General features: G+C 43.8%; 1 protein-coding gene across 3 annotated transcripts in view; it reads left to right on the top strand.

The window, feature by feature from the left end:
• MNS1 (meiosis specific nuclear structural 1) overlaps positions 1 to 25,471 on the top strand; it is a 229,406-nt gene that overhangs the window by 89,093 nt on the left and 114,842 nt on the right. The window contains exon 1 of one of the 3 annotated variants that reach the window (XM_070054244.1): positions 16,874 to 17,024. The exons of the other annotated variants lie outside the window; for them this stretch is intronic. The gene's annotated coding sequence lies outside the window, so the exon portion shown is untranslated. Of the gene's footprint in view, positions 1 to 16,873; positions 17,025 to 25,471 lie in introns of those variants that run through there. 3 annotated transcript variants of the gene reach the window in all.

Genomic DNA, 25,471 nt, shown 5'->3' with positions numbered 1-25,471 from the left:
TTCCTCACATACAAAATGAAAGGAGATTATTTGTGTTCAAACGTCTCAAAAAATAATCTATTTTTATTTATTTGAGAGAGAGAGAGGGAGAGAGATTTTCTATCTGCTTTGGTCCTCCACACAATGTCCACAACATGTAGGGCTGGACCAAGCTAAAGTCAGGAAGCCAGACCTCAACCCAGGTATCCCATGTGGGTGGGAGGGACCCAAGTACTTGGGTTATTCATTTCCTGCTGCCTCCTGAGGTGTGCAATAGCAGGAAGCTGGAACTGGAGGCAGATGCAGGACTTGAACCCAGGCACTCTGGTGTCCATTCTGGGTGTCCCAAGCAGCATCCTTAGCCACTGTGCCTTAACTGCTACACCAAAAACCCACTCTTCAAACTGGTTTTTAAGCTAAACCTCAACATAGATAAATAGATGATAGATAGATAGATAGATAGATAGATAGATAGATAGATAGATATAGATGGATAGATGATAGATAAAATGAGAGAGCTGTTTTGGCTCACCCTGGGATATGGAGAAACTTTTCTCTTAGGGAAAATGTAATTCTCCTTTTCCTTCACCTGCAAAAACTGTAGACAATCCAATAAAAACACAACAAAAATATTTAAGAGCTTAAACATAAGGTTAGCATGGCCATAGGATACTAATGAAATGAGCAAAGTAATTCCATTCACAGTAGCATTCAGAACAATAAAATATTTAGAAATAAAAATAATAAGGCCTGCACACTGAACACTATAAAACATTGAGAGAAATTAAAAACTTAGTTAATGGAGAGATACATACCATGTTCATGATACAAAAGAGTTAGTATTGTTAAGATGGCAATACTCCCCAAATTAAGAGGTCAGCAAAATTTCTACCAAAATCTCATTAGATTTTCTTTAGAAATTGAAAAACTGATCCTAAGATGTAGAGTAAAATAAAAAATACCAAAAATAGCCCCAAAAATATTGCAAAAAAAACCCAAAACTAGAAACCTTATACAAATTTTAAAATTAACCATAAAATTTCAGAACTTACTATTGTGTTGTCATAAAGATAGATACAAAAAAACAAAGTGAAAGAACAGAGTATTCAGTTATAAATGTGCACACTTATGATCAGTTGATTTTTAAATAATTATTTAGGGTATGTATTTCATGTTTTTTCTATGTAAGAATTTTTTAGTTTACTCATTTTGTTTTTTGAGAGTCTAACAGAGAGAAAGAGACAGAGCTCTCATCCACTGGCTGACTCCCCTAAGGCTCACCACAGCTGGGGCTAGGCAAGGCCGAAGCCAAAATCCAGGTCTCCCATGTGGATGATATGGACCCAAGTAACTAAACCATCACCCACTTCCTCTCAGAGTCTGCATTAGCATGAAGCTGGAATCATAGTAGAGCTCGAACTTGAACTCAGGTCCTCTGATTTGGGAGACAGGCATCTTCACTGTTAGGTGAAACACCTTCCCCTGGTCAGTTGATTTTTGACAAAGATGCTAAAACAGTTCAATGTAGGAAAGGATGCTTTCCTTTAAGAACAACAACAAAACAGCTGGGCTAATTGGATCTATCTGTCTGTGTCTTTATAATCTGTCTACCTACCTATCCATTTACCTATCTGAAAGGTCACAAACTCTTATGTCACATCACACACAAAAGTTAGCTCAAAATAAATCATAGATCTGAGTGCAAAACTAAATTTATGCTCTTCTAAAAGAGCATAAGCAAAAAAATTTTGTATGGATTAGGCAAAAATTTATTAGATATGACACCAAAAGAACAATCCATTTTTTAAAAGTGGTAACTTGGACACCACCGCAATTTTAAAATTTCCTATTTAAAAGACATCATTAAATAAAAAGACAAAATATAGACTGGGAAAAATATTTGAAAATAATATATCTAAAAATTGACATATGTATAAGAAAAATATAAATTAATAATAAGTAACACAAAGTGAACAAAAATTTTTAATGGACACTTTACCAAAGAAGACATGCAAATGGCTAATAAGCACCTAAAAGAATATTCAAGACTTCTGGGTTCTGGTCTTTCATGTAAAGACCTTGGTTGTCATCATTCTTGTCCTCACAAGAAAAAAATGAAACAAACTGAAAATCAACAGCTCTTCTTCTGGATCTATTAGGTAATTGAGGCCATGGGGGAGAAGTGCTGCACCCAGTACTGGATAAGTGGGCCAATGCAGAGCATTACAGCTTATTGGGAACAGAGGTTGTTGCTGGAGACAGCAACCAACAAGGCCATACGTTATTGGCTGGTTCCGGGGTTGTGGCGTAGCAGGTAAAGCCACCACCTGTAATGCTGCGTTCCATTTGGGCTGCTCTGCTTCCAATCCAGCTCCCTGCTAATGGCCTGGGAAAGCAGTGGAAGATGGCCCAAGTCCTTGAGCCTGGGCACCCACATGGGAGACCTGGGTAAAGCTCCCAGCCCCAGTCATTTCGCCCGTTTGGGGAGTTAACCAGTGGATATAAGATTTCTCTCTGTGTCTCTCCCTCTCTCTGACTCTGCCTTTCAAATAATAAGAATAATAATACTATAGGTAATTGACTAATTGCTACCAACTGACTCTTGGACTGTCTTGAGAAATAAAATGTCTGGGGACCCCACTGTATGATTCCTCCATAATTTCATCAGTTTTACCTAATAGATCCAGAAAAAGAGCTGTTGATCTTCAGTTACATCCGCTAGCATGGGGCCCCATGAAGTTCTCAAGAGTTAAAATCAGAGAAAAAAACCCCTTCTGATTCTAACAGGGGGTAGAGGGGGGAGGGTAAACATTTGGAAGCACCCCAGAACCTCTGTCCTCCTTAATAAAGGCCTGCTCTGGAGGAAATTCTTACCAGAGTCTAACCTAATTTTGTTAATACATTTTTTTAAACTTTTATTTAGTAAATATAAATTTCCAAAGTACAGTTTATGGATTACAATGGCTCCCCCCCATAACTTCCCTCCCACCCGCACCCCTCCCATCTCCCGCTCCCTCTCCCATTCCATTCACATCAAGATTCATTTTTGTGGGGAGCAACTTGGACTATACTGTTACTGGAATTAAGACTTATTCTATGCATCTGATCTCCCACAATATGGCGCTGGGAGAGGAGCGTACAGCTTCTACCCAGCTGCCTCTCACCAACTTGACAAGCTGCAAGAGCCGCTCCTGATTGGAGGAGAGCGGCGCGCTCGGCGTGTGGGTAGCAGAGCACGGATTGGTGGAGAGGACTATATAGGAGGAGAGAGACGGCATGGTGGTGTGGGTTGGTTAGAGAGTGCGTTGGAGAGTTCGCGGGGAAGTTCGTTACTTCGTTCTTTCTCATTTCTCTCTACTCATTCTTGCTTTGGGAGTTTGCTGTTTACTTATTCTTACTTTACTATAGAAAGGACTTGTAAAAAAAGGGAACAACAAGCGTCCGGTCCGGTGCGGCTCCTCCGTGTGCGGAGGAGCAGCAATTTTCAATTATCTTTATATACAGAAGATCGATTTAGTATATATTAAGTAAAGATTTCATCAGTTTGCACCCACACAAACATAAAGTGTAAAATACTGTTTCAGTACTAGTTATAGCATTAATTCACATTGGACAACACATTAAGGACAGAGATCTCACATGAGGAGTAAGTACACAGTGACTCCTGTTGTTGACTTAACAATTTGACACTCTTGTTTATGGCATCAGAAATCTCCCTAGGCTCTAGTCATGAGTTTCCAAGGCTATGGAAGCCTCTTGAGTTTGCTGACTTCGATCTTATTTAGACAAGGTCATAGTCAAAGTGGAAGTACTCTCCTCCCTTCAGAGAAAGGTACCTTCTTCTTTGATGGCCTGTTCTTTCTACTGGGATCTCACTCACAGAGATCTTTCATTTAGGCTTTTTTTTTTTTTTTTTTTTTTTTTCTCCAGAGTGTCTTGGCTTTCCATGCCTAAAATACTCTCATGGACTCTTCAGCCAGATCCGAATGCCTTAAGGGCTGATTCTGAGGCCAGAGTGCTGTTTAGGACGTCTGCCATTCTATGAGTCTGCTGTGTATCCCACTTCCCATGTTGGATCGTTCTCTCCCTTTTTTATTCTATCAGTTAGTATTCACAGACACTAGTCTTGTTTGTGTGATCCCTTTGACTCTTTGACTCTTAGACCTATTAGTATGATCAATTGTGAACTGAAATTGATCACTTGGACTAGTGAGATGGCGTTGGTACATGCCACCTTGATGGGATAGTATTGGAATCCCCTGGCACATTTCTAACTCCACCATTTGGGGCAAGTCCGATTGAGCATGTCCCAAATTGTACATCTCCTCCCTCTCTTATTCCCACTCTTATATTTAACAGGGATCATTTTTCAGTTAAATTTAAACACCTAAGAATAAATGTGTGTTAATTACAGAGTTCAACCAATAGTATTAACTAGAACAAAAAAAAATACTAAAAGGGATAAAGTATTACATTGTACATCAACAGTCAGGACAAGGGCTGATCAAGTTCATACTGAGTGAATTAAGCCAGTCCCAAAGGGGCAACTATCGTATGTTCTCCCTGATCGGTGACAACTAACCAACCACAAAAAAGGAAAACTGTTGAAGTGAAAGGGACACTATGAGAAAAAGTGACTTGATCAGCCCTTGTTAACACATTTTTTAAATAAGAAAATAATGTTTCACATCCCTATATTTTTATTTGATTTCATTTTATTTGCAAAGCAGAGAGACAGTAAGACATAGAGAGATCCCCACATGCCCTCAACTGCCAGCCTTGGGCCAGGCTGAAGCCAGGAGCTGAGAAGAGAACTCAATCCAGATCTCCCATATGGGGGGCAGGGACCCAAGTACTTGAGGCAGCATGTGCATTAGCAGGAAGCTGGATTGGAAGTGGAGGAATGGGGACTCTAGCCAGGCATTCCAACAGGGGATGTGGGTGTGCAAGTGGCATCTTAAATGCTGTGCCAAACCAACATTTTAAATTTTGAACTTTTTCTTTCTCTCAAACTGGCTGTTAGTTGAAGGGAGATAGAAGTAGAGGCTGTAACGGACAGAAGCAGGCACCTGAGCTGCCATAACGAGGATCGAAGGACAGCTATAACCATAACGAACGGTGTCTTCCCTTTGCCTTCCTTGGCTGAGGAGGGCCAGCTGTTGGTGTTGTGAATTACCTGTGATTAGTGAAGTTTGCATGGGGATTTCAGGAACCTGCAGAGAGGAGATGGCTTAGAATGGCCAACCTCACTCCCAGCTAAGGAGAAAGTATCCAGCCATGAAGTCGGAGCTTTGTTGGGACGCTTCCACCTGGCTGACTTCCTGCCTCTTCCCGATGGACCATCAGGGGCACGGAGCCTGCGGAGCTGCTTGCTGGCTTGTTGAGGGGAGGGGGAAGAGCACCTTTTGTACCTAGAGATCGCTCTTTGCGAAAGACTGCTAGTTTCTTGAAATAAACCCTTCCCTATGGCCGACTCCCGTCCCTGGTGAATTGGCTGTCCAGCAGCGAGCAGCAAGGACTTGCTGATTTTGTCCACTAACACCGCTTCCAGAGGCAAGGGTGCTCCTTGGCTGTGCACAGGGCTCTGACTGTGGTCGTGTCCATTGTCCCTGCAAAGGACAGGGATTTCCCACTGAGTCTAAAATGATTACAAGGATGAATGAGAGTGGCTGTGACAAGCTGCTTTTCAAAGAAGGATTAAATAAACTGAGCCGGTTGGAGTTGGAGAAACAGGCTGTCGAAAAGAACCCAAAAGTCTGAGGAGAGGAGCTCTAGCTAAGGCAGAGCTCCGGGTGTGGTCCTGGGCAGCCCTTCGTGGAGCAGCAGAGTCTGTGGGAGAAAGCGGGAGATGTTGCTGTGAGGTGAGTGTGAAGAGGATACCGGCTGGGTGCCTCCCGCATTGTGCGTGGAGAAGCGCAGACCCTGTGCCTGGCCTCTGGAGGCTAGGAGGAAAGGATGTGGGGGAATGGGGAGGGTGCGTCGTCTCAACGGCTGAGCCCTGAGGCACGAAGGCACTAGCACTGGGAAGAGAAGATGGGCCCAGGGGGCTTGGAATCACAACACGGTGAGGTTGTTCTCACTGTTTGCCTCCACCGCGGTGCACCCCGTGGGTGACAGCAGCATTGTTGGAGCCCGGCTGGTCAGCAAAGGAAGGGCCCCGACATCCAGAGAGAAAATGCTGCTTCCCAGAATTTGGCTAAGCGTGGTCAGCACGCAAGAGTCTCTTCTCATTTTTGTGAGACCCTTGTGCCACAAATGATCTTACACCTTCTTCCAGACGTGAAGAGAGAGGAGTTTAGTAATCTGTGGCCCAGCTGATCAGCCAGTTTCAATCTGGTCTGAGTCTCAAGTCCTTACTTCCTGCCTGCCATAGATAGAGGCGTCCTCTGACTTGGAAACAGAGTTTAGTTGAGGGAAACCAGATCGTCCACGTGGAAAGAAGCATCCACTTGGCAGTTATTGCTAGGAAGTGTGATAACTTCAGTATATTGCCTGCTTTCCCCCAAATTGCAAAGAGATACTTTAAAAGCAGAAATGTTCCATTCTCCGAATAAAAAAAAATCACAGGTAATAGTTCTTAATGCAGGAATAGTTCTATATCTATGGCGCTAATGGAAGTAGATACCCCCAGCTACACAAGCAGGGCAACGTTTCAGATACCCAGTCTGAGACGGTAAAGAAATCAAATGTTGTTAAATGTGATTGGAGAGGTACAAAGATAGCTCCCAGAGAGGAAGTCATTAGCAGGTTTATACCGTGTCTACATTTTCTTTTCTATTTTTGCATTAGAGCGTGGCAGTTGATAATTAAGAGAGATTACTTGCTTCGAGGGTGAAGAGGAAGAAAACAACCAAATGCACTAAATCAGAATTATCATTTTTGGGGGAATAAAAACCATAAAACTGATGAGTAATACATTTAAGCTTCCAATAAGTAACTTGAACCAGAACATTTCCACTTGTTCACTCACTCATTCATTCATTCACTACTCTTGCCTTCCAATGCCAGATGCTTTATTATTTTTAATATAGATTCACCTAACTTGATTTTTTTAAAAATATTTATTTATTTATTTGAAAGGCAGAGCTACAGAGAGGCAGAGAGAGAGAAGGAAAGAGAGAAAGTGAGAGAGCTGAGCCAATCCGAAGCCAGGAGCCAGGAGCTTCTTCCGAGTCTCCCACGTGGGTGCAGGGGCCCAAGGACTTGAGCCATCTTATACTGCTTTCCCAGGCCATAGCAGAGAGCTGGATCAGAAGAGGAGCAGCCGGGACTCGAGCCGGCACCCATATGGGATGCTGGCGCTGCAGGCATTAGCCTCACACGCTACGCCACAGTGCTGGCACTTGATGACTTTTTTTTAAAGATTCATTTACTGGGCCGGTGCCGCGGCTCACTAGGCTAATCCTCCGCCTTGCGGTGCCAGCACACCGGGTTCTAGTCCTGGTCGGGGCGCCGGATTCTGTCCCGGTTGCCCCTCTTCCAGGCCAGCTCTCTGCTGTGGCCCGGGAAGGCAGTGGAGGATGGCCCGAGTCCTTGGGGGTCCTGCACCCCATGGGAGACCAGGAGAAGCACCTGGCTCCTGTCAGCGCGGTGCGCCGGCCGGCGTGGCCGCGGCAGCCATTGGAGGGTGAACCAACGGCAAAGGAAGACCTTTCTCTCTGTCTCTCTCTCTCTCTCTCACTGTCCACTCTGCCTGTCAAAAAAAAAAAAAAAATTCATTTACTGGGGCTGGCACTGTGGCGCAGTGGGTTAATGCCCTGGCCTGAAGCTGCTGCTCCTCTTCCAATCCAGCTCTGCTATGGCCCGGGATAGCAGTAGAGGATGGCCCAAGTCCTTGGGCCCCTGCACCCACATGGGAGACCTGGAAGAAGCTCCTGACTCCTGGCTTCGGATCGGCACAGCTCCAGCCATTGCGGCCATCTAGGGAGTGAACCAGCGGATGGAAGACCTCTCTCTGTCTCTATCTCTCTCTGTAACTCCATCTTTCAAATAAATAAAAATAAATATTTAAAAAAATTCATTTACTTATTTAAAGGCAGAGTGAGAGGAAGAGAGAAGGGGAGAGAGAGAAAGAGATAGATCTTCCATCTGCTGGTTCATTTCCTCAGCCAGGACTGAGCTAAGCCAAAACCAGGAGCCAGGAGCTTCTTCCAGGTCTCCCAGGTGGGAGGCATAGGCCCAGGCCCATTAACAGGGTGCTGGATTGGAAGTGGAGCATCTGGGACTCTAACCAGCACTTATATGGGATGCCAGCACAGCAGGCTGGGATGTTAACCTGCTGAGCCACAGCACCAGCCCTGCCAGGCACTTTAAAGGGAAAGGAAACAAAAATGGAGTAAAATGTAGTTCTTTCCTCATGAAACTGAAAGTCCATTAAAGGCAATAATTACTGGGTATGTCAAAGCTTTGTGGGAAAATGGAATGAGAAGATGTGTATTTTGGTATAGAAAAGTTTTGAAAGCCACACATAGTTTTTCATAACACACAATGTTTGTGAACTTAAAGACATTTTATGTATTTGAGAGGGAGCGAGACAGACAGAGCAAGCTCCAGTCATCTTGTTCACTCTCCAGATGCTCACAGTGGCTAGGGCTGGGTCATGCCAAAGCCAGGAGCCAGAAACTCAATCCTAGCCTCCCAGGAGGGTGGCGGGAGCCAAGTACTTGAGCTATCACCTACTGCTTCCAGGGGTGCTCGTTAGAAGAAAGCTGAAAATTGGGAGCCAGGCACTCCAATATGAGATGCAGGCACAGGCCCAATCCCCACCCCTTAATGAACTTTTTAATGAAAAAATCAGGCATGGATTTCAAAAATTTTTGCACCAAAATAAACTTACCTTGTAATTCCATTTTCCACCAACTTTTTGAGGTACCCTAATACGTATAAGCTAACTACAATTGAAATGTGATGTGTTTTACAAGGACAAAATGTTCAAAGTGCAGGGAGAGCCACAGGAGGAAAGGAGGCATCTATTGCACCAAGACCCGTGTGCCCCAGTCCCCAGATTATGGCCACCAGAGCAGCTGCAGGGCCACGGTTACACCATTGCAGCAACAGTCAAGAGCAAGATGAAGCCGGGACCTCAGTGTTGTGGTTAACAGGTGTTGAGTAAGTACGAAGAAAATGTAAGATCAAGCCACAGCTGTGTTTTGAGAGCTAAATGCTCTCCTAAGTACGTAAAGAAATGACTTGAGCAGGCAGTGCTGTTACTTTGCTGAAGTTTAAGCTTACGCTCGAATCGTCAGGATTTCAAGACTTTTCCTATAATTCCACTAAGTCTTGCTGCTTGCCTGGGTCATAGCTGTGATTGGAAAAGGAAGGAAGTGCTGAGAATCAGAAGTGTTGGGGCCGGTGCCATGGCTCACTAGGCTAATCCTCTGCCTGTGGCGCCAGCACCCCGGGTTCTAGTCCCGGTTGGGGCGCCGGATTCTGTCCTGGTTGCTCCTCTTCCAGTCCAGCTCTCTGCTGTGGCCCGGGAAGGCAGTGGAGGATGGCCCAAGTGCTTGGGCCCTGCACCCCATGGGAGACCAGGAGAAGCACCTGGTTCCTGGCTTCGGATCAGCAAAGCGTAGCAGCCATTTGGGGGGTGAACCAATGGAAGGAAGACTTTTCTCTCTGTCTCTCTCTCTCTCTCTCTCACTGACTAACTCTTTTTGTCAAAAAATAAATAAAAAGAAAAAAAAAAAGTGGTAGTAGAAAATGAACCACTGTAGGAAAGCGGCTGGAGTTTGGGTTAGCATTTCATTTTGTACTTCGTCACCTGCTACTTCCTCATACTCTTCTTCCCTTAACAATTGCAATGCTCTATTCATTCATTCATTTGTTAATTAAACATATATTGCACACCTACTCAGGTTAGAGACTGGTTATGCATAGATGATCAAATGCCATCACTGCTCTCTGAGATGCATTCTTAATGGGAAGGGAACACTCAATCCCGGTGCAGGGCGGCAAACAGACCTACAAGGGGAAACAGAGACTGATCTGCCCAAGAGAGTTGTCACAGTAAAGGATAACTGAGTTCCGTTCTAAAAGATGGGCAGGAGAGGATGCAAAGAGCATTCCCCAGACAGCAGCCTGAACCAAGTCACAAAGGCACAGACCTACTGCGTGGAATGTTCAGGAGAAGTGACTGGCATCAGATAAGGATGAGAGTGACAGAGATGAGCTGGAAGGCAGATTTGGACTAATCATACACAAAAAGTTGAAACAAAGTTTGTATAAAAAACCAGTGTGGAGCAGGCGTTATGGCTCAGTGGATTAAGCCGCTGCTTGCCATGCTGGCATCCCATATATTGGAGTGCCGGTTTGACTCCTGGACGTTCTGCTTGCACTCCAGCTCCCTGCTAATGTACCTGGGAGGGCAGTGGAGGATGGCCCAAGTACTTGGATCCCTGCTACCTGTGTGGGAGACCCTGATGGAGTTCTTGGCTCCTGGCTTCTGACTCTTGTGGCCATTTAGGGAGTGAACCAGTGAATGAAAAATCCTTCCTCCTACCCCAGTCTTTGCTTTTCAAAAACCCACAATGTTTGTTTTTTAAAGAAAAGCTTTAGCACCTCCCAACTTGTGCCTTCAGAGATAAAGAAGTTGCCTCAAGTCGACTTAGCCCTGCTTTCTGCACATTGTCTCCACGCCTGTCGTTGGGAAGACAAGGGTTTGAAGTGGACAAAGTACATACAGAATGTCCCTCTGACTCCCTTCTGCTCCCCACCTCATCCACCTGAAAAGCACCCTAAGCCTCCAGACTGCTGTCTAACTCCTTTTCTTCCATGAACCAGGTTCAAAGGAATCTGATAAGCACATTAAAAAGCATGGCAGCTTCACCATGTTAATTCTCCACATTATATTCCTGACTCTTCGCAGAAGTGTTTGATGTTTTACACAGATTCATGTGGTATCTAGCAAGTGTGTGCATGTATGTTTGTGTACGTGGCTGTGCCGAGTTCTAGGAGAGAGGAGAGTGGTTGCTTTGTGGTCTGAAGTCATCAGCTGGATTCACTCGTAACAGCGAGTGGGGAGCTGGCCGTTTTTAACATCTGCTTTCTTACTGGCTGATGTGGCTGTGGTCCTGTTGTTCATAGTCTGGTGGTGGTCAGCCATGTTTGAATGGGGGTTTAATGCACAAGCTTGGCATGCTTAAAATATTTATAATATTCCCTGTTAAAGATGTAGTAAATCATTTATATTCGAAAAACAGTCACAGATTTCTTTTATAAAACCTCACTATATCTTGAAGAATTAGTAGCTTCTGATCTTGAGATTAATTGATATTTAATTAGATACTTTGAAGAAATTAAAGAGATAAAATATAGACAGGGTTTTAACTTCCATACTGTTTTTTGCTGCCAGAATTGATCAGTAACCCACAAACAGACGGATCACTGTCATAGTCCATGAAACCAAAGCTACTTTCTGGATCTGCTATTCTTGATGGCGTTGGAATAGCAATTCACACACAGCTCATTATAGGAGACACAGTTTTGTTTTTTTTTTTATCATATTTCCCATGTTCAAAATGAAGTTCTAGAATATACTGAGATGAAGTGAATGTTTAATATTATTGGCATGATTAGAGGAATATGTCTTTTAGTGCAAGCAACAGTAGAGTCTGAACCTATTGAAGTCTCTGGTGGCGGTGTTGGGAGGCAGAGGTAGGCTCTGCTCTTGCAGATGTAAAACATTAGGCCAAGAACTGACTATAAAAGGCTTCACGGACTGGGGGCTCAGGTCTGGCACTCGCGTTAAAATGTGAGAGTTTCTTTTTTTGTCCTTTTTCTGCGGGTCCTCTTTCCCCTCCACACAGAAGCAGCAGCCCCAGGTGCTCTCGCCCCGATTCTCCTGAGAGCCGGGAGCTCTCTGAGCAAAAGCAGGAGGAGGCTTTCTTTTCAAGCCGCATCTTAAACTGGTCAGCTGGGAGCTCTTCTGCACCTGCTGGGAAAGCTCCAGCATCCCTTCTGGGAACGGGGGGAGGGCATCTGCTAGGCCTTTAAGACCAGCATCACCATCCAGGCTTCGGCCCCCAGAGGACCCTTCAAGCGCAGAGTTGCCAGAGGTGATGGGCGACCTGGGTGTAGTTTTGGGAAACAAGGGCTGGAGGCTGGGAGAGCGGATTCTTGAGACTTTTGAGCACTGTTTTTTTTTCTCCCGCTCCAGGTCCCTCACTGCTTATTTGGCGGTGGCTGTGTACAAAGCAGGTTAACCCATTGCCTTGGGTAAAGGAAAATCCAAACTGAGGCCCCACAGAAGCATTGTCTGTCTGCGACTTGGGCAGGGCTTTTGTGTATTAGTACAGAGCTCAACGAGCAGCGAGAGGGTTGTTTGTGCTTGGGTTATGTTTGCTGTGTTCCAAAGCGAAGGCGAAATCTGGCCTCAGATCCCTGAGGTCTCACTAATCCAGTAATGAACTGAGACAGCTTGATAGGCGCTGTTTCCACGCAATCCCCAGACTGTTCTGTTCTGGGAAGCTATTTCCTGAGTTGAAGATAGGGTAAACATAATGGGCCCCACACAGAAATGACAAATCTCCTTGTAAAATCATCCACAAATGAAGTTAGCTGGGGGTGCCGTAAAAGAGCCCTCTGTTCTTAAAGTTATAATCAAGAGTCCTATTGTCAAGGAAAACATGATAGATTTGTTAAATACCCTATAGAATACAGTACTCAAACTGCCTGCTTTATCTGATGCAATTTTTCTGTTTAATCTGAGTTGTATGTATGCTACTGCAGGCTCAAAACATCTGGGCACAGCAATTTTTTCCTATCCTGCACCTGCAAGGGTAAGTACACACATAAACAAAAAAGAAATTAAATCTTCCGCAGAGCTGGGGAGAAAAAGAACCCAACCAGCCATGAAGCTCAAGGGAGCAGTATGACAAGGGCTGAGCTGTAAACAAGCTTGAGAGGGATTTAATTCTTATGACAAGTGCCAGTGGTGGCGTCTCACATGGACTCAGCATATGCACACATTTCAGAGAGGAGCCACACAGGATTTCATGCAAATAGACATGAATAAAAAAAGAAAAAAAGAAAAAGCTCCCAGTGCATCAGCTTCTCCTCGTCTATAAATAGTCAAGCAAATCAGGATGAGCTAGTGTTGTAATTATCTTGATTTTCGGAATTTTTGCCACTCAGAAGAGATTCTCAGAGTCTCCTCCCTGCTCTTTATAATTATAGCTGCTGCTCCAGCCTCTGCCAAGGACTGGTGGTTGCAATGTGATATTCGCCAGGTGGCTGCTCTGCAGTGGAGAAAATTAGCAAGTTTCCTTGGTTGGTCCGGTTTTGTCACTTAGGATCCAAATCAAAACTTCAGAGGGCAACCATTCATCATCTAGTGACAGTCACTTCTTTGCTTTTGCTTGCAACTTCTAGACTCTGGCACCATGGGGCTGTTCTGTACTTGAATAAATGACATGATTAAGACACCAGTGGAGCTCTGCTTCACTTTGCACAGAATCCTAATCAGAATTAGAAACCACGCCCTGTGTCAGCCCCCATGCTAGGCGCTTGCACACACGCAGTGCTCTGGTTGCTGTTCCATATTTGCTCGGTGTGTTGAAGAACCAAAGGCAAGGTTGGAAGGGTGTATGGGAAGTGATTTTCAAAAATTATTTATTTATTTGGCAGAGTGACACAGAGAGAGAGAAACATTCTTCCATACTCTGATTCCCTCCTCAAATGCCTGCAGTGGTGGAGATGGACCAAGCAGAAGCCAGAAACCTGTAACCCCATCCAGGTTTCTCACTTAGGAAGCAGGGCCCAAGGACTTAGGCCATCATCTGTTGCTTTCCCAGGCACATGAGCAGAGAGCTGGATTGGAAGTAGAGCAGCTGGGAATTGAACCAGCATTCAGATATGGGATGCTGGTGTCACCAGCGATAGCTTAACCTGCTGCACAATGCCCTGGCCCTGAGGAGTGATTCTTTCACAGATGGATGGGATGAGGGGATTCTGCTAGTTGCCTCCTAATATCTTTCTCCTATATCAAAAGTGGACAAACTCAGTCCACTGGCTAAATCTAGCCCGTTGGCTAATTTTCTCACTTAAGTTTTATTGGAACGTGACCTCATTGTGTATTGCCTACAGCTGCTGTCATGCTACAAAGGCAGAATTCAGTAGTTGCAAGATACACCATATAGCCCACAAGGTCTAATACATTCAACTGTCTAGCCTTTTACAGAGAGGGTTTGCTACCCCGTGTCTTATGAACAGAACCCCAACTTGTTTTTTTAAAGAAAAGAACTACTTTCTTGCAACCGGGAGTAGTCATGTGATCTAATTTACCTAATAAGATGCAAGAGAAAGTGAACTGAGTTAGGCTCCAGGAAAATTAAAAGTGGCACTGGCACTTCTTTTTCTTTCTCCCTGTGTGTGTAGCTGTGCTAGCACTTTGGGACATGATTCCCATCTATGGGGCATGATGGACGTGATGGCCTGTCACTGTGAAGATGAAAGAAATATTGTTTTTTTAAAAAAATTGATTTATTCATTTGAAAGGCAGAGCCACAGAGAAGCAGAAGCAGAGAGAGAGAGAGATCTTCCATCTGCTGGTTCACTCCCCAAATGTCTGCAATGACTGGGGCTGGGCCAATCTGAAGCCAAGAGCCAGGACGTTCTTCCTAGACTCATCTTCCACTGCTTTCCCAGGCTGTCAGCAGGAGCTGGATTGGAAGTGGAGCAGCTGGGACTCAACAGGTACCCATATGCGATGCCAGCACTATAGGCAGTGGATTTACCCGCCACGCCACAATGCCAGCCCCTGAAAGAAATATTGTAAGGGAAAAGGGGGTCTACAATGAGATACCTGATCTTTTCTCATAAAATCCGAACGAAATACAGACAGAATAAACCGAGGTTTTCTGGAAAATAATGTAGCTGATATTTTTCCTTAGAGTCCAAAGATGCCGGCAGTAAATCTCATCTCACCTTTCACAGGATCTGCGTTGATCTTTCCGAAACTATGAGGATAAAGTTCTGGAGCTGATTCATCCAAATATTTACTACTTTTAGGAGGAATTTTACTGCATCTTTATATGTCAAAATCTAAAAGAATAATTGAACATGGTGATTTGTGTCAATATTTTTATTTCACAGACATCATCCATCAATGCATAGAGAGTAAGCTTTTGGGTGTATTAAGTTTAAACATTCTTTGATGTATTAATGCTATCTTAATTTGGTTACTTTTTTCACAGAAAGCCTGCAGATAGTTTATTTTCATGGTTTTATCTACAAATTATTATTGATTCTCACTACCATGCATATGAAGCTTTGAAGCCAAACAAATGTGGTATATAAGAATATGGTCACAGGGGCCGGTGCTGTGGCTCACTAGGCTAATCCTCCGCCTAGCGGCGCCGGCACACCGGGTTCTAATCCCAGTCGGGGCGCCGGATTCTGTCCCGGTTGCTCCTCTTCCAGGCCAGCTCTCTGCTGTGGCCAGGGAGTGCAGCGGAGGATGGCCCAAGTACTTGGGCCCTGTACCCCATGGGAGACCAGGATAAGTACCTGGCTCCTGCCATCGGATCAGCGGATCAGCGCAGTGCGCCGGCCGCAGCGTGCCGGCCGCGGCGGCCATTGGAGGGTGAACCAACAGCAAAGGAAGACCTTTCTCTCTGTCTCTCTCTCTCTCTCACTGTCCACTCTGCCTGTCAAAAATAATATATATATATATATGGTCACAGTGTATGAGTACAAGACCATCAATACTTTAAATGATCCTATTTACAGGATCAGCTTTGTGGCACATTGGGTCAAGCTGTTGCTTGTGGCTCTAGCATCCCGTATTGCAAAGTGCTGATTCGAGTCCCAGCTGTTCCATTCCCGATCCAGCTCCCTACTGATGTGCCTGGGAAAGCAGCAGAAGATGGTACTTGGGCATCTGCCATTTATGTGCAAGACCAGGATGGAGTTCCTGGCTCCAGAGTTGGATCCAGCGCTCTCTCTCTCGCTCTCTCTCTCCACCTTTCAAAAAAGGAATAAACAAATGGATAAGTAGATAAATCTTTTAAAAATAAGTGATCATATTTTCACCATCTAAAGTCAAGAGTAACATCAAGTCTGCCATACTTCTTCATCAGAAATGGCTCTACAATGTAAGCAAGGATGGCCCAGCTGTCTCAAGAAAAAAGATAAGAAAATATAAGAAAGCCCTATATTGTATTTTGGGCCAGGATGACAAATGTAAACAGACCCCCAAATCTGAGAATTCTGAGCGCTAGAACTTGTATCTCTGTAACACACAGAATTCTAAATCAGCCCCTAAGATTGGTTCCCATGGTACCCATGTCCTGTGTATTCCATCCCTTGTGGGTTGGCAGAGCCTATGAATATGATAGGAAATCACCTATGCAGCAACTAATTGTTTAGATTTTAGTTTATCAAAATGCAGAATTTTCAGGTGGGCCTGGGAGATTGGAAATCTGGGAAAGCCCAAGGAGGGGGCATGTAGCTGAGACCTGAGAGCAGCCTCTAGGAGCCAAGAGCAATCCCTAGCTGACAGCCAGCAGGAAACAGGACCCTTAGTCTTACAACTACAAGGAAATGGATTCCACCAACCATTTGAATGAGGGCAGAAAAGATGCCAAGTCCCAGATGAGACACCAGCTCCAGCCAACATCTTGATTTCAGGCCAGTGAGACTCAACAGAGGACCCGGCTACTCGTGCCTGGATTCCTCTTTTTTTTTCATGAACTTTTATTTATTTATTTGAAAGGCAGAGTTACAAGCAAGAGATTGAGAGACAGAAAAATGATCTTTCGTGTGCTAGTTCACTCCCCAAATGGACAAAATAGCCAGGGCTGGGCCAGGCTGAAGCCAGGAGCCAGGAGTGTCTTCTGGGTCTCCCACAAGGGTGCAGGGGCCCAGGCACTTGAGCCGTTTTCTTCTGCCTTCCCAGGAACATTAGCAAAGAGCTGGATTGGAAGTGGAGCAGCTATGACATGAACAGTCACCCAGATGGGATACTGGTGTCACAGATGGCAGCTTAACCCACTATGCCGCAGCACCGGCCCCTCATGCCTGGATTCCTAATCTGCAGACACTGTGAGGTAATACATTGGTGTTGTTTTAAGTCACTAAATTTGTAGTGATTGGTTATGCAGAAATAGAATGCTAATATAATCACAAATTCAAAGCCTGTCTAATAATGCTTATAGCTGTTGGAGCTCCAGAATCTATTAAATGGAAAAGAGGTCTGTCTTCCGAACTGTCCTTCTGCGATTAACAGCCAGCTGGTTGGATGTTGCCCTTGGCAAGAATCCCACAAAAGTTCTTGATGACTTGATCAATAGTAAAATTCATTCATTCATCTACTCATTCAAAAACTGTCTACCACATGTCAGGCATGCTTCCAGACATTATTTTATATGGCCTTGCTCTATTTGCCCCCTCTCGATGTTATCTCTACATTGCTGTGTCTTGGAAGGCTGACTTCTGTGGATTGTTCTATAGGACTTCTTTGTTCTTTGGATTAAGCTAGTGGAAAAGTAGCAGGAAGACTGAAATGTAGAAAAGAGTGAATAAATCAAGAAATTTATTTCTATGAATTTTTCCCTGGTTGGTTAACTTGAGTTAGCTGCATCTCTCCTCTGTCTCTGTCTCTGTCTTTCTCTGTTTGGGAAGCCTGCTCCCAATACCCAGTCCCTGAACAGTAAGAACTCCCCTCTATTGCCAGCCTTCATGTCCTTCACCCTCCCTGCTCATATGTTGAAACTCTGCATGCTTTTAAAAGCAATTTCTTCATCAAACTCTCTTCATTTCTTTGATGTTAGAGTGTGCTCTTTCCTCCTGGGCTTGAGGATATGGCATTAAAAATCCCTGCAAAAATTTGGCCCTGGAGCCACAGGATCAGAGGAATGGACTCTTGTCTCAGTTCATCCTCTCCCTAGCTACAGAAACATGGTCTCTCAGGGACACTGTTTCCTTATCAGTTCAACAAGGGATGAGTTTTGAAGGACTCTGTAAGGTTTCTATCAGCTCTCATAACCTATACGTTGGTAGATGGGTTGTAAAACTCACATATGTGTTGTTCAGAGCAAATGTAAAGTTCACCTATGACTGATCTGGACTTCCTCATGAATCTCAACTCCTTGGTGTTGGAAAAACCGTATTCAGGCCAATCCAATGAAATGATGTAACTATCCCTTTAGCTAATGTAAGGGGTCTCTAGGTAAAAATGCTGAGTGTCTGAATTTCTTAGCTCAGTTTCAGTGCCTTTTCTAGTGGTTCTCCAGGATGGCTGCTGGGTGTCTGGAGGGAGGGCACTGGTCTGTGTCTCATGGCCTCGTGAGAAGGAAAGGAATCTGTCTCCAGGGACTCGTTTTTATCTTCTGGCTCCTGTGATCTCCAAGGCTGTGTCTCTTGTCTGCGTCATTGCAGCTCATCCTGCAGACTTAACCAAGATTTAGGACAGAGGTTGGCACACTATCCATAAACAGTCAGTAAACATTTTTAGTTTTTGCAGATCATATGGTCTATTTTGAAACTACCCAACTCTCCCCCTCAAATGCAACCTCAGACAATATAAAAATGAATGCATGTGTGTTGAGAAGAATAGTCCATCAGGGTGCAGGATGGACCTGTTTAAGGTCACTGATTTGAGGGCAGGCCTCCAAGGCCCCCTACTCAGAACCAGGTCACATGGGCATAACAGCAGGCTCCGGCCTCCGTCTGATGTACACTTCCCTGCACCTCAGTTTTCTGGGTGTTTTCATAAATGTCCTGCCTTAATGCTTTGCTCTGAGAAGAGAAAGAGAACATAAAAACTCTAGAGCATACGTCTCCAGTCCCTATGTCTCACTATTCCCTAGGGTCACAGGGTTCGTTCTCTCCTGACCTTTATTCTTTCCCTACCTTATTCTTACTCTTGCCACAGTACAACAAGATTTTTGAACTACTGGGGAAGGAGTGTGTGTGTATGTGTTTGTGTGTGCCTGAAGTTAATTTTAAAAGTGAGTGGAAAACAGAATTAAAGGATAACTTCATTTTGATGCTTTTTTTTTAAATCCTCACATAAGTTTTTTTGAAATAATTTGTATTTTTGATGAATTTTTAAATAGAATTTAACTTTTTTTAATTGTATTTTTCCAAAAACTTTGAATTACCCTCATTTAGTGGAAGGAGTGTGTTCTCTGTAACACGAGAGAATTCTTGGAGTTGGTACCTCCAGAATGACTTCTTAATATTTTCAAGAGGAAATAAAAGAATTTTGGTCATCTCTTGAGAAAAGAATCTGGTTCTAGGAATAGCATATTTTTGCAAAATGTTACTTAGCATCTCAAAATCTGAGCAGTAACTCTTTCCCTTTCTTTACATGCCTTTTGAAACCATCACTTCCACCACTAAACACACACAAATGCCTCCACTACACTGGAGGGAAAGTATGGGGCAGGCATTTGGCGTGAGCTCTTAAGAATCGGCGTCAGACACCCACATTCTGTTTTGGAATTCCAGCTCCACTTCTCATCCAGCTTCCTGCTAAAATGCACCATGGGAGGCCAGTGGTTGATGGCTTAAGTACTTGTGGGAGACCTGGGTGGAGTTTCTAGCTCCTGACTTTAGCCTGGCCCAGCCCTTCTGTTGCAGGCATTTGGGGAGTGAACCAGTGGCAGTGGTCGGAAGCCCTCTCTCTGTCTCTCAGTCTGCCTTTCAAATGAAATGAAAATAAATAAATAAAAATTGTACTCAGGAAAGCGAATAAGAAAAGCTCATCAACAAGAGAAAGGAGAAGCAGTTGTATAAGATGCAGGAAAAGCAGTATCATTCTAAACAGTTATACACTGTCTTTTATTCACATCAGGATTGAGCACTCACCTTACCCGACAGAGGTGGCTCAGGATAACACTAGGCTGCTTACCACCCAATATACTCTCAAAAGGGAACGTACCCCTACATAAAGATGCCTGAAACAGTGCTGGCAGCTCTGAGGCACTTCTCAGAGAGTGTGGAGCAAAGAAAGAACTTGAGTTTAAGGTATAACATTCTCATCTCTGTGTGGCCCTCAGTAGTTAGGAAACCATGGACTAATTCTTACCTGTTTCTGAATCTTGTGGTCCATATTTTCAAACTTCACTTTGTAACAACAGTACAACTGCCTAGACCAGGATCTGACAGCTTAGTAGATGCTCAACAGAAGGACTCTGACAGCTATCGCCATTATTAGATGTTTAAAATGTCTTCAAATTAATACGGAGTCACAGCTCTGTTTTGTCAATTGTGTTCTTGCAAAGGGATTTTAGTAAGTTGAACTGAACTTGGAGTGAACTGGAAACTGCTGAGGTAAGTCTCCATCACCCAAGATTGAATCTCTTCTTTCCCTGCAGTGACCTCCTGCAGAGGATGGCAACAAGAGGCTGGCTGGTACTGAATACTCAGTACTATTTCTGATAAGAGTGACATATATAATTGCCTTCATGGTTTTTTAAATGTTCTGTGTTTTCATTTTTGAAATCAGAATCAGTTGGAACATACTACTTTAGTTGACCAAACTGATGCTAAGACCCTGTAGTGAATGTCAAGAAAGGAGTTAGTTTCAGAGTTACATAAGCAATTAACTAGTTTTAACAGTGGGCTCCATTTGTCCCTTTTTTTTTTTTTTTTTTTTTGGACAGGCAGAGCCTCCAATGGCCACCGCGGCCGGCGCACTGCGGCCAGCGCACTGTGCGCATCGCGCTGATCCAGAGCCAGGAGACAGGTGCTTCTCCTTGTCTCCCATGCAGGTGCAAGGCCCAAGGACTTGGGCCATCCTCCACAGCAGAGAGCTGGCCTGGAAGAGGGACAACTGTGTCCGAATCCGGTGCCCCGACCAGGACTAGAACCCGGTGTGCCGGCGCTGCAAGGCGGAGGATTAGCCTAGTGAGCCGCGGTGCCGGCCTCATTTGTCCCATTTTTAAATAGGAAGTTGAAAAAAACTTATTCCCCTACCCACACCCCACTCTGTTTTGGCTTCATTCTCAGTCATCCTTAGTGGGAAGCATGGTTAAATGCGGTCAAATAACAGGTGGGATCCGAACTATTTAAAAGTCAGCACCAATGGTTGTGTTTCCCACAGCAAATACACAGCAGAAAATAATTAGATTTGGTACCAAGCTCCCTGATGCTGAGGCCTCCCCGCACTGATCTGTATTCTCCATGGAGAGGCAGACCCAATGTTATTGCCTGGAGATTGTTTTATGGATTTTAGTTTCTTAATTCCCATGAGAGAGTTCAAATGGCCACAGCTGCTGGGCTTATCAAAGTGTAACTGCAGACATCTGCACTGTATTTCCTGATGTTTGTGATATTCTCTATGCTTATTTAAATGTAATGTGACTGACCTGTAGCCTAATCAGTTTAACTTTACATGGAGAGTTTATCGGGGGTGGTAGAGGCGGGAGGACAGTAAACTTCATAATGAGATTTCCTGTGCAGATGTGAATACATGTATGCATTTGGAGAGAATGAGGAAGTAGACAAAAGAAAATAAGAAGTTATACCCACAAAGGCTACCCTGGTAATAACCCATGATAAGAACTGAGGAATTGTGGGAAACAGGAAGGGCACTTAAGAAAATGATTATATGTCTTTGGCATCCGGTCCCTCCTGTGCAGTCTTTTGTTTGCTTTTTAGGCATTTCCTCTAACGCTCTATGCCCTCCCTAGGTGCCTGTGTGTACCCAGAGACACCTCCCTTCCACCTCCCCTTCCTGTCTGCCATTGTGTCCATGTTCACTAGGATGTACTTCATCTGGATCCCTGGCCTGTGGAATGGAATGGCTAGTGAGATGATCTGATAATGGGTGTAAATATGCTGGTGTCTTCTGGGCACTGTCTTTAAATTCTACCATGAGAATGTGGGTTTCCTGGGACTTGTCTGACGCTGATGGAGAGAAGATCAATCAGGGCAGCACAGCGGTTGTGGGCAGGAGGCTGCTCTGAAAGACCAGAGTTCTAGTCCTACTTACTTAATCTCAGGAATGGGCTGTCCCAGGATCTGCATCTCCCAACATCAGGTTTCACTTTGAGGAAGATGAAGATGCAAGACTGAGAGAAAATGACAGAGGGAGGGACACAGGTGGCAATAATCAAGAAGGTGCAGCTACTGACGCCATGCCTGCTGCTAGTTAGGAAGGAGTGGAGCGGAATTCAACAGAAAGAGGGAAGGTCGCAGGGTCATGGACACAAGTTGCATCTTTCTCACATCATCAAGAGCAGGAGTCAGATGGTGAAAAATTATAGCTAAGGAGCCTGGGTTTTATTTTGTAGGTGATGGGGAGGTTGAGGAATTCCTGACACTCTTCTACTATGAAACCATGGAGATTCTTATTAGGCCTCGTTAGTTCTCTGCTCCCTCCCCTCTCACCATTCTTCTTCATGGCACCCTGTTGTCCATGCACAGGTCCTCCTTTATCTCCTTGTATTTTGTTTCATCCAGCCCCTCCCCCCCACTTCAGCCATGACCTCCACACCCATTCCTTCCTTCCTGTAGAGCTGTCCATTCTGATGGGCTGGGGACATGTCCTCAGGTATCTAGGTGTGCTTGTAACTTGTGCTGCATTGTTTGTATGTGTGTGTGTGTTTTAAATTTTTATTTAAGTTATACAAGTTTCATATATTCCGTATGTACAGATTTAGGACCATAGTGATACTTCTCCCCCTCCAAGCTCCAACCCTTCTTCCTCCTCCATCTCACATTCCCACTCTTAATTTTTACAAAGATCTATGTTCAGTTTACTTAATGATCATATAGTTAGCACGACACCAAGTAAAAGAGTTCAACAAATAGTATGAAGAAAAGAAAAAAAAGAAATACCAGTGTTCCTCAACAGAAGAAACAGGGCTGTAAGCAATCATCAAATCTCAACATGTCCATTTCACTCTTAAACATTACATTTTAGGTACTCTATTAGTTACTTTGGATCAGGGAAAACATAGGGTGTTTGTCTTTTTGGGACTGGCCTATTTCACTAAGTATAACGGTTTCCAGTTGTGTCCATCTTGTTGCAAAAGGCCAGGATTTCATTATTTTTTACAGCTGAGTAGTGCTCCATAGTGTGTGTGTGTGCACATAATTATGGTATATATTTATATATAATATATAGAAACTATGGTATATATACTATATACCATAACATATAGAACTATGATATATATTATATACCATAATATAAAGAAATTATCCCGTCAACAGTTGGTGGGCATCTGGGTTGATTCTATACCTTAGCTATTGTGAATTGTGCTGCAATGAACATGGGGGTACAGATGACTCTTTCATATGCTGATTTCCTTTGGTTTGGGTAAATTCCCAGGAGTAGAATGGCTGGATCATATAGTAGATCTATATTCAGATTTCTGAGATACCTCCATACTGTATTCCACAGTGGCTGCACCAGTTTATATTCCCACCATATATGTTTCTATTTTTAATTCACACAAATGGTGATGTGAAGTTTTTTCATTCAAGACTATGATCTATCTTGTGGCTCTATGTATATTTATTACTTGCTACTCTTGTATAATACTCCATAGAGTCTATTCACATTTTCTAATCTGTTTCCCTAAAGTTGAATAAGAGACTTACTGCCCTCTAGGGCAAACACTGAAATATCAGTATCTTCTTAAATGTTCCCCTGTGGATTCTGGAAGGAGTCAAGAGTGGGGTATTAAGTGTAAGCTGTATGAAGCCAGAGTTTCATCAGTTACTTGCAGATTGCTCTCCAGAACAGCTAGACCAGTTGACATTCACACTGACACTAACAAGTGTATTAGACTGTATGTCCTTTCATCCTCACCAACTTTTCATATTTTTACTTTTGTAATATTTTCCAAACTTATATATGTCAAGTGGTATCTCATTTTAATATGTATTTCTCTGGGTACTAATATGGTTTGTTTTTCTTAAATAATTTAGTGAATATTCAGATTTCCCATTGTATAAATTTCTCATTTATAGTCATTCCCCACTTTCCTGCTGTTTCCTTTGTTTTCCTCATTTATTTGCAGGTATTCCTTATACATTCAGATGTTAATCCCATGGCTTCTTTAATCAGTATAAATATCTTTTCCAGGGTGTCACCTGTTAATTTTGCTCACAGAGATCTTTATTGAACAGAAAAACTCAACTTTTATATAAAGTCAAACCCATTAGTATTTTTTCCTCTTGTGTTGTAACATAGTTTTTACGTACTTTTAAGTTCTCTTCAACTCCCAAGCAAAGTCTCTCTTTTACATTTTCCTCTACTGACTGTATAGTTTTAATCATTTGTATTTTGAACTCATTGATCTGAAGTTCACTTTTGTATATGGTATATGGTAGGGACCTACACTTTTCTCCAAATAACCAAGCTTTGTCTACTCAAGAATCTATAGGGGCTGGCGCCGTGGCTCACTTGGTTAATCCTTTTGCCTGCAGCACTGGCATCCCATATGGGCGCTGGGTTCTAGTCCCAATTGCTTCTTTTCCAGTCCAGCTCTCTGCTGTGGCCCGGGAAAGCAATGGAGGATGGCCCAAGTGCTTGGGCCCCTGCACCTGAATGGGAGACCAGGAGGAGGCACCTGGCTCCTGGCTTCGGATCAGCGCAGAGCTGGCCATGGCGGCCATTTGGGGAGTGAACCGACGGAAGGAAGACCTTTCTCTCTGTCTCTCTCACTCACTGTCTATAATTCTACCTGTCCAAAAATAAATAAATAATAATTAATTAAATTTAAAAAAAAAGAATCTATATAATATGGGGACTGACATTTGGGTTCAGTGGGTTAAGCTGTTACCTGCAATGCCAACCTTCCATGTGAGCTCTGGTATGAGTCCTGGCTGCTCCACTTTTAATCCACCTGCCTGTTAATGAGCCTGAGAAAGCAGCAGAGAATGGCCCAACTACTTGGGTCCCTGCACCCATGTGGGAGACCTGGGTGAAGTTCTTGGCTACTGGCTTTAGCTTGGCCCAGCTCCCACCAATGTAGCCATTTGGGGAGTGAACCAGTGGACTAAATCTCTCTCTCTCTCTCGTGCCTTTCAATATAAATAAATATGTTTTTAAATCCATACAATTAGAGTGGCTATGTTTTCTATCTATCAGGTACCCATATATCTGGGCATCTATTTCTGAGGCTTCTATTTTGTGCATTGCTCTATAATAGTCTATTTCCATAACCTCTACCCTATACTTTTTTCCCCCAGAATTGATTGTGTTATCTATTGTGTTATAAAATGTTAGAATATTTGTCAAGTTTCTCAAAAAATGCCTTCAAAATTTAGGTTAGGACTTATTCACATTTATGGATTAATTTGCAGTAAAATTGATATCTTAAGACAATTGTATCATTCCACCCAATAACATGCAAAATCTTTATTAGATATTTTGTACCCTTTAAAAGTTTTAGATTGGCCGGCGCCGTGGCTCAATAGGCTAATCCTCCACCTTGCGGCGCCGGCACACCGGGTTCTAGTCCCGGTTGGGGCGCCGGATTCTGTCCCGGTTGCCCCTCTTCCAGGCCAGCTCTCTGCTATGGCCAGGGAGTGC

Source organism: Oryctolagus cuniculus, chromosome 12 (assembly GCF_964237555.1).
Source record: "Oryctolagus cuniculus chromosome 12, mOryCun1.1, whole genome shotgun sequence".
In the NCBI taxonomy this organism is placed as follows: Eukaryota; Metazoa; Chordata; class Mammalia; order Lagomorpha; family Leporidae; genus Oryctolagus; species Oryctolagus cuniculus.
This window is presented reverse-complemented; position numbering and strand designations above follow the sequence as displayed.